Raw genomic sequence first — 15,383 nt, 5'->3', positions numbered from 1 at the left:
TCCTCAGAACACAGTGCTCCATGCATGCTAGGCAAGAAATCTAGCGACGTGAGAAGCCTCCCCAAACCCTGGATTTTAAAATTAACTTTTTAATCTTCCACATGGGTATATGTTGAACACATTCTCCCTTTTTCTGCCTCTCTCCCTCCTGTTAGTCCCCTTTTATCTCCTTAGACAGTTTCTCTCGTACTTTCTTGTCATACACACAGGTTTTTATGTACCTATAAACAGTGCAGAAACCACAAGAGTAAACAGTACATTCTGAGTCAGCTGGACCCAGAAGAGGCCTGGGAACCACATTGCTACAAAGTTCCTGAGAGGTGCTGGTGCTTTGGAGCTCACATCTGGGCACTACTGCCGGGTAATCACCGACACAATTATAATGGTGCCGTCATGCAGGTTTGAGCAGATGTCTCACGAAGAGATTTGAGAATGGCAAATGTCACTTGAAAGCTATCCTACATCGTTAGACATTGAGGAAAACAAATTATCACCACTGAAGAGTCCAGAAAACACAAATTCAAATGGTTAAAATAACTCCCTCCCTCCTTCCCTCTCTCTCTCTCCCACCCTTCCTCCCTCCCTCTCTCCCTCCTCTCTCTGTCTTTCTTTTTCTCCCCCTTTCTCCCCTCTCTCTCGTGAAGACACACACAAGGGAAGCTTTTAGACACTATTTTTCTCCTGCTTTGCATTTTTTAAGTGCTGTGGATAGAACCAAGGACCTTGAGCATGCTAAGCAAGCAGCCCGTCTCCAGCTCCAGGTTTCCTGTGTTGAAGGCAGCAATGAGCATTTGCCCCGGCCCATGAAAGGCCTGGTACAGATGTCTATTCTGCTGCCTGACTCATGCATTCTGCGTAGGAGAAAAGAAAGCCATGACAGACACCACCCCAGGTGTCACCTGCTGGTGGCGATTGACGGCTTGTCCTCACTCCCCTGTTAGAAGGGCTCCTCACCTCCCCACCCTCGCTGCCTTCCTCTGGAGGAGCTGCCCACCCTGACAGACCTGTCCTCCCAGTCCAGCTGTTCCCGGGCCTGTCACCAGCTCATCAGCCATCACCGCTCTTTCTCCTAGCTCTAGAGTGCTGACAGCAGCCGTGAGGGGGATACAAGACTGTGGGCCTGGCTACTGCCTCCTCTGCTACCCACTGAGAACTGACAGTTGAGATCCCAGACCAGAGCACCAAAGCTTTGACAAAGCTCTGAATCTGAAGATACGTCCTGAGGGAGAAACATACACAAACACAATATATACATGTACACACACGTATTAACACATGCGTTCACACACGCGCGCGCGCACACACACACACACACACACACACATATATATGATGGAGGAAGGTCATTGGTTAAAAAAATAAAGAAACTGCTTGGCTGGCCCTCATAGGTTAGAACACAGGTGGGTGGAGAAAACAGAACAGAATGCTGGGAGGAAGAAGAAGTGAGCTCAGAGACGCCATCCTCTCCTCTCCTGGGCAGACACACGCAATGAAGCTCCGACCCAGGATGGACGTAGGCTAGAATCTTCCCGGTAAGTGCACCTTGGGGTGCAACACAGATGATTAGAAATGGGCTAAATTAATATGTGAGAATTAGCCTAGAAGAGGCTAGATAGAACTGGGCCAAGCAGTGTTTAAAAGAATACAGTTTGTGTGTTGTTATTTCGGGGCATAAGCTAGCCAGGCGGCTGGGGTGCTGGGGATGCAGCCCCGCCGCTCTTATCACTACTACATATATATACACACATGCTTGCATATGCACACATGTTTGATGTGGGATTCCCCTCTGTATGCTGTGAATACCATTAGTTAATAAAGGATTGCTTTGAACCTACAGCAGGGCAGAACTTAGCTAGGTGGGGAAAACTAAACTGAATGCTAGGAGAAAGGAGGCAGAGGAGAGAGAAGCCATGGAGCCGCCGCCAGAGACAGACACGCTGAAACCTTTTCAGTAGACCATGAGCCTCATGGTAAAACATAAAATAATGGAGCTGGGTTAATTCTAGATGTAAGAGCTAGCTAGCAATACACTTAATTGGCCAAGCAGTGATTTAATTACTACAGTTTATGTGTGGTTATTTCGGGTCTGAGCTACTGAGCAGCCAGAATGACCAAGTGGCCTTCCTACAACACATGCTAATATTCTATTCCGGGTCACTATTGCTGTGATGAAACACCATGACCCAAGTAACTTGGGGAGGAAAGGGTTTATTTGGCTTACACTTCCACATCACTGTTCGTCATCAAAGGAAGTCAGGACAGGAACTCAACCAGGGCAGGAACCTGGAGGCGGGAGCTTATGTGGAGGCCATGGAGAGGTTCTGCTTACTGGCTTGCTCAGCCTGCTTTCTTATAGAACCCAGGACCACCAGCCCAGGGATGGCGCCACCCACAATGGGCTGGACCCTCCCTGTAGTCGCTAATTGAGAAAATGCCTTACAGCTGGATGTAATGGAGGCATTTCCTCAGTTGAGGTTCCCTCCTTACAAATAACTCTAGTTTGTGGCAAGGTAACATAAAACTAGCCAGGACAATATTCATGTGCATACATACACATGCACATACACCCACATACATTTATGCAGGCATTCACACACGCATGTGCACATATCACATACATGTATGAATGCACACACATACATTTATGTCTATGTGCACACTTACATATGCATATGCCCATGCATACATACACACGTATATAACTCACATTCACACATATTCATCCACATGCACACATACATCTGTACATATTCATACAAGTACATGTATGAAGAGTACACACACATACACTTGCATCCATATGTTCATATACATATAAATACACATGCAGATGCAGAGATGCACAGACGTATCCATATGTATTCATATTCACATGTGCATTTGCATATGCGCTACTAAGAATCTTAGATGACTACACTCCTAGATCCATGCGTTGCTCAGCCATCATCAGAAAAGCTTCCTTTTGCAGAAGATGGGAACAAACGCAGAGACCCACAGCCAGACGACGTGCAGAGAGTGAGCGACCTTGGAACATTCAGCCCTAAATGGGCGTCTCCACCCCCCCACCCCCTGCCCACTCCCCTTAGGACTCAGGGACTCTGTGCAAGAGGAGGCAGAAAGAGCACAAGAGCCAGAGGGGATGGAGGACCCCAAGGAAGGAAGACCTACGCACAGCATGGCCTATGTGCACTCACAGCAACTGGCAGCATGGATCAGACTGCACAGGTCTGCACCAAGTGGGGTCCTGGAGCTGAAGGAAGCAGACACATAGCTTCCGGGTCAGGGTGGATACATCTCCAAGGGATAGACACTTGCAAATGAAAATTTAGGTTTCTCCAAGGGAGTCTCAAAGGGGAAACAAACCGCTCTTAAGGGCAGACTCCATGACCACAGTAGACGGCCAACACAAAATGAACACAAAAAGAATCCTTGGTGATTCTTTCTCCCATATGTTTGTGTCAGGACAATTTTGCTCTCTCTGTGTGTGTGTGTGTGTGTGTGTGTGTGTGTGTGTGTGTGTGTTCTGGTTTTTCTCCTGCTCCTGTGTGGCTTCTGCATCTTGCTCTCCCTCACCCCTCACCTTCAGGCAAAGCCAATGCCCCGTCCTTGTTACCATTCTGGTTCTTAGGGAGGCTCCTTCGAGAAGGCAGACCTGTGCTGAGGGTGTGGGTCTCTGCCTCCCCAATGCTGAAAGTGCAGATATCAACATTTAGCTGGTACCTAGAAGCTGCAGAAATAAAATCCAGCACTAAATTGGCTAATGCCCCCTCCTACCTGTCTCTGTTTTATCACCTAATAGTTCTCATGTTTATTATACTGGAAACACACATGACCCTGCCTGCTCACACTGCTTTCAGCCCTGTGGTTCTCAGGGCACAGATAGCCTGGCCCGCAGCTTCTCTCCAGAATTCTCTGACATGAGTTCATAGGTTGTAATCTGGGAGGGAGAAAGCGGGCTAGGAAACATCCATTCTGATCTCCTCTGTCTTCTTGTTCTACATAGGACCCCAGTACTCCTTTGATCTCCTTCCCTCTCTCTCTCCCTCCCTCCTTCCTTCCCTCCCTCCCTCCCTCTCTGTCCCTCCCTCCCTCCCTCCCTCCCTCCCTCCTTCTCTCTCTCTCTCTCTCTCTCTCTCTCTCTCTCTCTCTCTCTGTCTCTCTCAGCCTCACACATGAACCAACCCTCCTGTGCCATTCAGAGAGACGAGACAGGTCCAATCACACAATTATGATTTGAATATTAACGTCTCCCGTCCCTACCAAAGCTATGTATTAGAAGCCGTATTTGGAAAAACTCTGGAAAATGTGGTCATGAGGGTTCCACCTTCACGAGGGACATTAGGAAGACTTACCCTCTTTCCCTGCACTTGAGGAAACAGCTATAAAGAGTTCTCAACAAACTTCACATCTACTGGTGCCGTGATCTCAGCCTTCCTGGCCTCCACCACCATGGCACATAAATCTTGGTTGCTTACAAATGACTCTAAGATATTTTATTATGATGTCATGAACGGACTAAGACACATATCTGAAATGTCAGAAGAAACAAATGTAGCTAACGGGAGAGCCACAGTGTAGCCACACGAGTAGGATGCATGTTCACACACACGCACACACGTGTTCATACACACGCACACACGTGTTCATACACACGCACACACGTGTTCACACACACGCACACACGTGTTCATACACACGCACACACGTGTTCATACACACGCACACACGTGTTCATACACACATGTTCATACACACGCACACACATGTTCATACACACATGTTCATACACACGCACACACACATGTGCGTGCACACACACACACACAAATGAAGAGGCTCCACTTGAGTATCTGAATGATAATGCTTTTGGTGAAAGAGCCCCTCATATTTTTCCCCTTTCATGGGCTCCTGGTGGGAATTTGGGGCCTTACATATGAACCAAATACTTATACTTTCCTTCCCAGTGTGTTGTTTTATTTTATTTCTTTTAAATCTTGAGTATTGCTGGGCGGTGGTGGCATATGCCTTTAATCCCAGCACTTGGAAGGCAGACGCAGGTGGATCTCTGAGTCCGAAACCAGCCTGGTCTACAGAGTGAGTTCCAGGACAGCCAGGACTGTTACCCAGAGAAGCCCTGAGTATTTATGGACATGGTGTTTGCACTCACGTGTGTCTTGTGTGCTGTGCACATGCTGAGGCTTGCAGAGTCCAGAAGAGAGCAACGGATCCTCTGGAAGTGGAGTTACGAATGGTCATAGCCATAATGTGGGTGCTGGGAAGCAAGCCTGGGTCCTCCAGAAGAGCAGCCAGAGCTTTTAACCACCAAGCCATTAATGTCTAGCCCAGGGTGGTTGTTATATTACTATAAAAACACGACTTGTAATTTCTGTCTCCCGTCACTGAAATACGAGCTCTGTGAGACCTTAGTCCTTACCTGTCTGATCCCGTGCTGTAAGCATGGGCCATGGGGAGAGCTCTCGGCAAGCATGCATGGACAGTTGAGCATAGATGACTGCGTCTTTTTTGTGACTGTCACTGCCTTGATGCCTCTGCATCATCCATGTGCTTGCTAGACATAAAAGCTAAACTACATATCACCTTAAGGGACCCCTTGCCAGCCAGGATAACCACGAGGGACTGAGAGGTTCTTACATCCTCTCTTTGGAAGCACAGAAGGGGGCATTCCTGTTGTTTGCTTCATCTGTGGCAGAATTTACACAATAGCTCTGCGAGGCTCTCAGCTGCTCTGAACGATCCCTGGAGTCCCAGGAGCAGCCTGGGGAACCCGCATACCCCTTCCCTCTGCCACTAAGTTAAAGGGGGGCAGCGTACCAGCCAAACACTTCCGCGTCTTTCAGGCCATGTACATCCTGAAACCCCTCTTACCCTTCCAGCTTGTCACTGGGTCTGTTTGGTTAGCGTGGTCAGGGTAGAGGTAGGTGGACCCTTTGCCTCAGGAGTACTAATGTGAGCCACCAGCAGGAGACGGAGTTAATGCCCGATGCAACTGTTGGGACCCACTTGTCTCTCCTTGCCTTAGATCAGTCCAGGCAGCTGGAGCAGCAAACCACAGGGGCGCAAAACAAGCTGGGCACAGCGCAGTGTGGGTGTTGTTTCCGCTGGACACTGTGTCATTTTATCCTCTGGTTAAGGATGAACGACTCAGAAATATGAGGGGACGGTTACAGCCAAGTTAATCCCTGGTAATCCACGGACTGTGATCTGTGGGGTCCAGCTCACGTCAGTAGTTAGATTTCAAGGCTCGATTTGCGTATGTTGGTGGAAGATTCAGGTTCTTATCTACCTCATGAATTTCCAAAACAATTTCTAAGGTACCTTTTCAAAAACATAGCACTCTTAAAAATTAAAATATAGCTTTGAGAAAACACAAAAGTATAAATGAAAAAGGTAGCTTCATAAATAGTGGTGCATACATAATACACACATGTGTATACACTGTTCTTTGGCAGGGGCAAGAATGCATAAGTTGGCAAAACTATACAGACTGCTTCTTCTACTTAGCAAATGTTCTCTATGGTTATGTTTAATATTACAAAAGATTCCACCGAACGGCGGCACTATAATTTACCTAACTGTTCGCCGACAGATGGGCATCCACGTTACTAATGGTTTATTAGTATAATACGAGCCCGGCAGTGAACAGCATGAGTCACAGGTCCCTGTGCGTGGAAGAGGAACAGCTTATTAAAGCCGCAAACACTGCGGGTCACACCCAAGACACAGAGTGTATGGAGAGAGGCTGAGGGCATTAGTGGGGATGAACTGCCAGGGTCCCGCCGCCACCCAATCCCGGGACTGTGCTCAAGTCAGCGTGTTCTCATTCCCAGGACACACCTCACGGCCTGTGTTTGGATGAGTCACTGGGTGCACTTCTAACCCGGAGCTTTGGAAGACCCCTGAGAGCTGTCTCATACGCAGGTGCTGTGTCATGTGTGGGTGGAACAAACTGAGCCTCTCAGATTAAAGGACCAGTGGTGAGCTGCTCCCGGCACTAGGGATGGCATTAGGAAGGAGCCTGAAATCAAGATTCTGGAACGGCAGAGTCTGCACTTCTCTGTCCATCAGCTCCTGGCTGTGCACAGACATTTCCAAATCCTGTTCATCATCAGCCCTTTTCTCTGCTCTGGTTAAGAAATCAAAAGGAAAACTAAAGGGGTTGGGTGGTCCGACATCACAACCAGTAAGGTCTTCATGGACCACACAGGGTCATGATGCTCTAGATGGAAATGAGGTCACAAAATCACAGAACACAGCAGTGTCCTCCACTCTATAAGGAAATGAGGTCACAGAATCACAGAATATGGCAGCGTCCCTCCACTCTAAATGGAAATGAAGTCACAGAATCACAGAATATGGCAGCGTCCTCCACTCTGGAAGGAAATGGGGTCACAGAATCACAGAACATGGTAGTGTCACTACACTCTGGAAATGAGGTCACAGAATCACAGAACACAGCAGCATCCTCCACTCTAGATGGAAATGAGGTCACAGACTCACAGAACACGGCAGCGTCCTCCACTCTGGAAATTAGGTCATAGAATCATGGAATGCAGCTGCGTATTGGGTAGCAATTTCCTCTAAGGTAAAACATTCCATCTCGGAATGAAGCCCATTAAAACACAAGATGTTCTAGAGGGAGGTGAAGCATCCCATCCTGAGCAGAAGTTCACTGAAAATAGTAAATGAACAACTCAAAAGCTCAGGAAGTCCTCGAAACTGACTGAACTCACTAGGCTCCTCACGCCTCCACCTTATGCAAGCAGTAAAGACACTACTAACAAAGGCACAGACCAGACCAATAACCTGGAGAGGATGCTCTCCATCTGCTGAGCTGCCTGCAGGCTGTGCAGTGAGCTCCAGGCTCCCAGCTCTGTGAGCTGTCACCCACGGAGGGGTGGGCTTTGTTGATGCAGCTGTCTCTGAGTCATTTCAGCTCCTGTAAGGAACCCCTCGGCTATACTCCTGTAAGTAACTCCAATAAAGATGGTTCGCCAAAGTTGACTTTGGTGGTGTCCTTACTTTGGTCTGTCACTGCTTCTCTATCTGGAGCAAGGAGATGCTTGTTCACGTCTTCCTGGGAATAGTAGACACAGCGCTGGGTTGCTACATTCTTGGTGGAAACGAGGTAGCAGAATGAGGGTTCCTTAGCAAACAGTGATTGTCCAGACTGAGCGGAAAGGCTGAGAACTCGCTTTTGCTCACAGGCAACAGAACCCCGAATACAGGCAAGACCCTCCCTCGGGGTGACTGAACATCTGGGTTGCTGTCTGCTGCCCTCCAGCATCTGAGAAGGGGACAAGACTACAAATCTGCTGGATCCTTTTCAGTGTAACCCGGATAGAGCATCTGGAGGACCTGCAAGGGACCCATGTCACCTGGACGTGTGACAGAGAACCTCTGAGATGGCTCAAGCCCACTAGAGAGTCCTGGGACTTACACATTCCAGCACCACCTGGGAGCCCCCCATTTTCTGGATGGTGGATGAGGCACCAAGAGTAATCACAACCTCAGCCTCTATGCAGGCAGAAACTGGGAGAGAAGGCAAGGGTTGGCCTGAGGGACTCAGGGAAAGCAAAGGTACCCAGAGCCTCAAGGTGGTCACACAGATGGTAGAACGCAGCCCCTGATCAGCATCTCAGTTAGGATTCCAGAGACCTGAGCTCCACCTACAGGGACAGGCCACACCCCAGCATCTCAGTATCCCCATCTCTAAGTTAAGGATGGCTGCAGCCTGCAGCCCTCTTCTGTGAGACAGTGCAGCTTACACAAATTCCCAGAAAAGTTGTCAGTGCATCCACGATTCCAGTCCTCCTCTGCCGTGGGATAATGCTCTTATACACTATAAAGGTTTGTTACTCATATTGGCTTAATAAAATGCTGATTGACCAGTAGCCAGGCAGGAAGTATAGGCAGGGTGATCAGACTAGAATTCTGGGAAGAGGAAAGGCAGAGAGTCAGTCACCAGCCAGATGCAGAGGAAGCAAGATGAGAATGCTTTAGGGAAAAGGTACCAAGCCATGTGCCTAAACATAGACAAGAATTATGGGTTAATTTAAGTTGTAAGAGGTAGTTAATAATCAGCCTGAGCTAATAGGTCAAACCGTTTATAATTAAGATTAGCCTTCGTGTATTTCTTTGAGACTGAATGGCTGCTGGACCAGGCAGAACAGAAACTTCCATCTACACTCCCCTCTGACCCTGGCACTGACAAGCAGCCTTTCCCAAAGTCATTATGTTTCAGAAAGTTGATTTGATCCATGCAGTAAACAAAACGATACAATGAAAGCTTGTGTACAATTAAAATCCCAGTTTAATATAAATTGGAGCTTAGGGAGAATCCAAGGTGGGAAAGTCAACAATGGAGGAGCAACCAGAGCTGAGGTTTGGAATAAGGCACTTAGGACAAACATGGAGTGTAGACAAAATGCTAGGAGTTGGGGGGGGGGGGGTCTTGTTTTTTTTTTTTTTTCAAATTGAAGCGTTCTTATCAGAGAAGTTTGTGGCTGGAGGTTATCTTTCATTAACTTATTCACTTGCTTATAAGCATATTTAATTCAGGCCTTGCTCTGTTGCTTGAGTGCTGGGAGAATTGCAATGCAGACATTTTTAAGCCTTGACTTAAAAGGTAGGAAGCCACCAGAATGCTGGTGCAAATCTTCCATTTCCCAGCTCTGCACTCAACTACTCTGGCCTTGAGCTCCCTTGTTTGGAGAATAGGAACAATGATATCATTCTTTCCTTCTCTGTTGTGGGGAATAAATTATTTAACAAAGTATTTAGAATGGAGGATGCTGCATAGTAATTGCCCCCGATAAATGCCAGCTATTATCAAGAAGGGAGTTTCCAAGGAAGACAGTGGTCTCCTCTTCTAACACTAGCAGGTCATTCTAATCCTCATCGCAGTAAAAATATTTTGCCTTTTCCCCTTCTACGTGTGATGATCTTATTTGCTTACTTTTAACATTTATCATGTTCAGCCTCCATTTTTGCAAACAAACAAATCCTTCTGAAATAGACAAAGAGGCAACACCCAAAAATCTGACACACCAGCACCCTCCACCCAGGATCTGAATCTAATCTGATGGTGCTGGAAGCTAGACAGTCCCGTCACACTTGGGAAGGTGCGTGGCAGGGTGTGGCACCATTGCAGAGCCTCAGAAGTCACTGCCCTGGCTCCTGGGGCTTTTCAAGGGAGCTGGAGCAGATCATCCAACTCATTGTCATTGCTAGCACAGGACACTCCCTGTCCCCTCTGCTGTGTACCCAGCTTCTGCAAGACTGGGGTGACTGTGTCACCAGACTGAGGGAGTGTCTGCCATGGACCTGAAGAGACGAAACAGATGGGTTCCACCCACTCTGTGTGTGGGTGTTGGTGACCTCAGAGTGAAGACTACAGAGAGAACCTTGGGTTTTATGAGTTGAAACAGTCCCTGTATGGATGGAGATCCAGAGGGAAGTGGGTATCTGAGACCTCATAAAACTCCTTCCTTCCTGGGGTTCCCGGAGGCCAGCTTCTACGAAGTAACCCACCTATCCCCTGGGCACGTGTGACCTATTCAGTCCATCCCATGTCCTCAGCACAGAAACAGGAGGAAACAGGGAACATGGAAGGTAACCTTCCTCAGGAGCCAAGCCACTGTTCCCCAGAATGTGTGAAGGAGACAGGCCACTGCTGACATTTCTCTGGCTCCCTGGGGATGAGCAGAAGCAACTGAGTTGTCTCAACCTGTGGCCGACGGCCAACACAGTACATTGTGGAGACCTCCAGGCCAACTTCACGGGGGTGAACTGTCTGGGAATGGCACTGGAAGAAGGGAATGTGGTGGACAGGTCGATAGATTCTTTCTTTCTTCTTTTCTTCTTTTTCTTTTCTTTCTTTTTTGTGTTTTATTTTATTTTATTTTTTATTCTTTGAGACAGGGTTTCTCTGTATAGCTTTAGAGCCTGTCCTGAAACTTACTCCGTAGACCAGGCTGACCTTGAACTCACAGAGATCTGTCAGTCTCTGCCTCCCGAGTGCTAGGATTAAAGGTGTGTGCCACCATTGCTCAGCTTTGAGAGATTCTAGGCTTTCTCTAACCAGACCCATTCTGAAGCCCTTCCCCTTTGGGCATCTCATGAGTAGGGGTCAACTGTGGCACATGACCACACTGGGTGAGTCCCACTGGAGCAACATTAGCCTGGAATCAAAATGCCAAGATCCTTATTTGTAATGTCCACAAATACTGACAAAGCCTCTGCTCTCACCCATGTCTTAGAATAATGTGATTATATCAATAGCTACCACGTATTATGCCCTAACATACAGCAGGAGATATTCTAGGAGGAAGAGGGGGGTAAGAGTAATAAGTCAGGGGAGGGAAAGTAATATGCTGTGTTTTTGTTTTTTGGTGTGTGTGTGTGCCCGTACATGTGAGTGCAAGTGCCTGCAGAGGCCAGAAGAGGGAGCTAGAGTTACAGGTGATTGTTGCCACCAGATGTGGGTACTTGAATCTGAACTCAGGCCTTCTGCAAAACCAGCAACCCATCTCTCCAGCCCCTCTAGGTTTTATTTATTTATTTTTATTTCATAATTATGACCAGCTTCCACAAATCCCCTTAGTGCTCTTCACGGTGGCCATGTTGTTACAGTTCCAATAAGATCTAGTGAAGCAAGGGGCTTTTCTCTGACAGAAATTGAAGTAGGAAGGCTTGAGACATGGCTTCCAAACCCGGCCCTCTTAATACCACATCAGAAACCTTCTGGATGGTACGGATGAAGTCACAGGTTCAGACATGGTTGAAGTTAACCTCTCCAGTCCACTTCCATAGCATAGAGCGTTTGCCTGCCATGGGCCCCGGGCCACTACTGTCCTAATTACTGTTCCGTTGCTGTGGGGAGCCACATGACCAAGGCAACTCTTATGAGAGAAAGCATTTAACTGGGGGCTTATTCAGAGTCTCAGAAGGTTAGTGCATTATCATCATGGTGGGGAGCATGGCAGTATGCAGGCAGGCACTGAGAGCTACATTCTGATCCATAGGTAGAGAGACTTTTAGGGTGGCATGGGCATTGAAAATCTCAAAACCTACCCCTAGTGACACACATCCTCCAACAAAGCTACATCTCCTGATCCTTCTAATCCTTTCAAATAATGCCATTCCCTAGTGACAGAGCATTCAAATGTCTATGAGGGACATTCTTATTCAAACCACCACAACTGCCTTCTTAAGGCATGAAGTCACTGTGTAGAACCTCTCTGGTGCAGTTTTGCCTTGTAATCCCAGAGGCTGCAGTAGCCGCTGAAAGAGAAGATGGCCCTTACTTCTGAGGTGGCTTTGACTGAATCCTCAGATGCTGGTTTCATTGGTCTTGGGGGATTTAAGAAGGTGCAGTGTAAAGAATAGCAAGTATCTCTCACGTACCACGTAAGACTGCATAGGAGACTTCTGGGGATACACAGTAACGTCGATCAAATAGCAGCAACTTCAAATGGTTTGGTCTTATGCAACGTTTGCTGACCGACTGATTCTAGTCAGTTTATGAGCAGAGCTAACTCACCATTCAGTCATGGTGCTAATGTGTGGTTTAGCGTTTTTCAAAGCGAGAGGCACATGTGATATCTTGCTAAGTCTTCGCAGCTGGACCACTCTGTGTGTGTGTGTGTGTGTGCATATGCACACATGTCATTTCCCTATGATGGAGGTCACAAAGCCCCTGAGTTGCATACCTAACATGCAGCAATGCCTTTATAAATACCTCAAGTCCTCCATAGCAGCCCAAGGTGGCCCATCGACCGTCCGCTGCGACACGGATGAGCAGGCGGTTCAGAACTCAGATGCCACCACAGTCAGCATCATTTAGAACATAGCAAAAGCAACTAGACAGAGCGTGGAAGCACTTAGGAGGATTTGGATGACCAGGCTGGGAGAGAGCAGAAGCTAAAAACTATAGGCGAAGGAGCGTTATGTCTTTAAAGTCCCCACGCTGTGAGGAAAAGGGAAAACCCTAAGAGCCCACAGAGTTCAGGCCAAAACAATGCCTCCGAGACCTGGCTAGCAGCAGAGGCAAGGGGGACTGTGATGTTGCCTTTCTGTCCATCAGTCCGTGCGTGCATTGGCTGTGCCGGACTGGGCCTCAGCTTCCAAACGCGCTGCTTCGCCTAACAAGTGGTCTTATTTATAGACTGTTACTATGTAAAGCAATTCCACATTTCCAAAGTGACAACAGGTTCTTAAGCAGAATTCTTGGCTGTGACACAGCGAAAGTGTTTTAGAAAGATTAGCCTGTCAGAAGTGCCCTAAATAGATTTAACAAAGAAAGAGGGAGAGTGGAGACTGGAGAGGGGGTGAGCTAGGGAGGCTCAGAGCACTGAGTATGGGCACCGGAAAGAAGGGGAGAGGTATGGGAGGTGCCAGGGCACAGGAGGTGCTGCCAGAGAGCTGCCCAGGCTGGGGAGAGTGGCAGAAAACTCTGGAGGACCCAAAAAGATCATCTGGACTTTTGGTACAGCAGCTGTTGCCCATCAGCCTTCCTGACTGGCGGGAAACCATGGGCGACCCATTCTTCCCAAACTTTGTTTTGAGACATGTGGCTCACACTGGTTCTACTCTTCAGTCTAATTCACGGGCTTTCGTTTCCAACACGCTAAAGTCAACCAAGATGATCTCAGCTTCCACTTCATGTCACCTCTTCGATGGCACACACCAATCAAAATGAAAGACCGTGAGAATGAGCCATCGCAATGTACCTGACTCGGATGTGGTTGAACCTAGGTAGCTTGGTTTGTTGGAAATAACACTGCTGTGGTTTCAGTATGAATTGTCCTCTCTAGGCTCACTGTCGGCACATGTGGTCAGCTAGGGACTGTCTAAGGAGGTGGTGTATGTTTTAGACAGCAGGACCTACCTGAAGAATGTAGGCCACGGGGCATGCTTTGAAGGTTAGACCTGGCTCTCGGCCCTTGCTCTGTTTTCCAGCTCACACATGTGATTTGTATGCCCTTCTATGTTCTCTGGACATTTTAAGTCAGATGAGCTTATCTAAAGTCTTGAGTCAAAATAAGTTCTTTTTTAAATTTTATGTATATGAGTGCTCTACCTTCACGTATGCCTTTATGCCAGAAGAGAACAGCAGATCCTACTAGAGATGGCGTGAGCCACCATGTGGTCGGCAGCCATTGAACTCAGGACCTCTGGGAGAGCAGCCAGCGCTCTTCACTGCTGAGCCATCTTCTTACTTTCAAGTTGATTTTCCAGGTGCTGGGTCACCATGACCATAAAATTGACACAAAGCCTTTCAGTGCCCTATTATTGTATCTATTACGACATTTTTAATAAACTAATGTGACTTTGACTTGCATTTTAGTATGTTTTATTATAAATATCTAGAAACAAATTCTTTAGTTAGGTACATCCGAGAGGCTATTCAATGAATCAAGGAGGCTGATGTTTACAAGCCAGCCAGAAATGTAAGATTAGACATCACTGTGAGGAGGACAGCAGAAACCACAGACTTAAGGATCCATCAGTGTTGACATGAAAATAGAAGCTCAGTGATGATCTGGGTGGTGGTGGCGCACACCTTTAATCCCAGCACTCGGAAGGCAGAGGCAGGCTGATCTGTGAGTTCGAGGCCAGCCTGGTCTTCTACAAGAGCTAGTTCTGGGACAAGCTAGGACTGTTACACAGAGAGACCCTGTCTCAAAAACAAAACAAAACAAAAAGTCCAGTGATGGAGATGGTGATAGAGCATAGTGAAAGACCTCTTAGCACATGTGATGCCCTGAGCTTGATTCCCAACACAGACAAGGAAAGAAAAGGAGGGTGGGAGGAGGAAGAGAAGAAAATAATTCTTCACAAGGGTAAAGACACCCAAGGAAAGTAGGCACAAAATATTTGTAGTAAATCAAAAGAAAAAAAGACACAAGAAAGTAAAAGGACATCCTTTCCAGAGGACCACGGTCTTCATCAGGGACCCAACACTGTGACAGAGACGACTAAGCACACTCTCAATCCACCTCTCTTATAACACAGCTGATAACTGGCGAAGGACTGCCCAGCTACAAGCCGTACTTCTCATGGCATACGGAAGTGACCACGTAACAAACTCACACCTGAAGGACAAATCGGGAGCTCTGTGTGCTGAGCGGATGAGTGTCTTACATCAGCTATGGAAACGGGGCGTTCCTAGGTTCAGCAGTGATGGCAGAAAAACCCAAAGCAGGAGGACGCTGTGTTCCGTAGCGGAGAAAACCCACCTGCTAACAGGGAAGGCCTCTGCAGGCTAACGCACGGCTAGGGGCGGCCCACTTTTATGAGAGCAATTATGACTTTTGATTTCTTTGATACTGAACATTGGCCTTCAGGGAAGATTGTAAAGA

This window comes from Microtus pennsylvanicus, chromosome 12, assembly GCF_037038515.1.
Source record: "Microtus pennsylvanicus isolate mMicPen1 chromosome 12, mMicPen1.hap1, whole genome shotgun sequence".
NCBI lineage: Eukaryota > Metazoa > Chordata > Mammalia > Rodentia > Cricetidae > Microtus > Microtus pennsylvanicus.
This window is presented reverse-complemented; position numbering follows the sequence as displayed.